At 37.8% G+C, this 622-nt stretch overlaps 1 non-coding gene across 1 annotated transcript; it reads left to right on the forward strand.

Annotated features, from left to right (window-relative positions):
- Positions 1 to 276: 276 nt before the first annotated feature.
- On the forward strand, positions 277 to 383 carry LOC121213471 (small nucleolar RNA R71). The gene has a single exon (XR_005908852.1). It is a non-coding gene; the product is annotated as a small nucleolar RNA R71 (small nucleolar RNA).
- The last annotated feature ends 239 nt before the right edge of the window (positions 384 to 622 follow it).

The raw sequence follows: 622 nt of genomic DNA on the forward strand, positions 1-622 counted from the left end.
CCATTAGTAATAAACTGTTTCAACATTGAAGATATAGAAGATACTTGAGCTGAGAGTGAAGTAAGGGCATCTACTTCATGTAATCCGGCTATGCATCTTCCTGAAGCTGCTCGATTTGTTGGAAATTGGTAATTTTTACTGGATATTCTCTTGATGATATTGTAAGCCTCATTATAAGACTTCGACAAAAGAGCACCATTCATAGAAGCATCTACCACCAACCTTGTGTGTGCATTGAGACCATTATACAACGTCTCCAACTAGATACAATGTGGAATCTCATGGTGAGAGCATCTACAAAGTAACTCCTTGAATCTTTCCCACGCCTAGTATAGGAACTCATCATCCATTGGCTAGAAAGTAGTGATCTTATTCCGCAACTTAACATTTTTATTAGGTGGGAAATATTTTTCTAGAAAGCATTTAGCTAATTCTTTCCAAGTTGAAATCGAATGTGGTGGCAACGAATTAAGCCATGCTCATGCTCGATCATACAACGAGTACGAAAACAACTTCAACCTCAATTCATCTTCAGTTACCCCAGCTATCTTAAAGGAATCACTTACCTCTATGAATAATCGAAGGTTAAGGTGTGGATATTTTGTGGCAGTCCACTAAATTG

Source organism: Gossypium hirsutum, chromosome A13 (genome assembly GCF_007990345.1).
Source record: "Gossypium hirsutum isolate 1008001.06 chromosome A13, Gossypium_hirsutum_v2.1, whole genome shotgun sequence".
Taxonomy (NCBI): domain Eukaryota; kingdom Viridiplantae; phylum Streptophyta; class Magnoliopsida; order Malvales; family Malvaceae; genus Gossypium; species Gossypium hirsutum.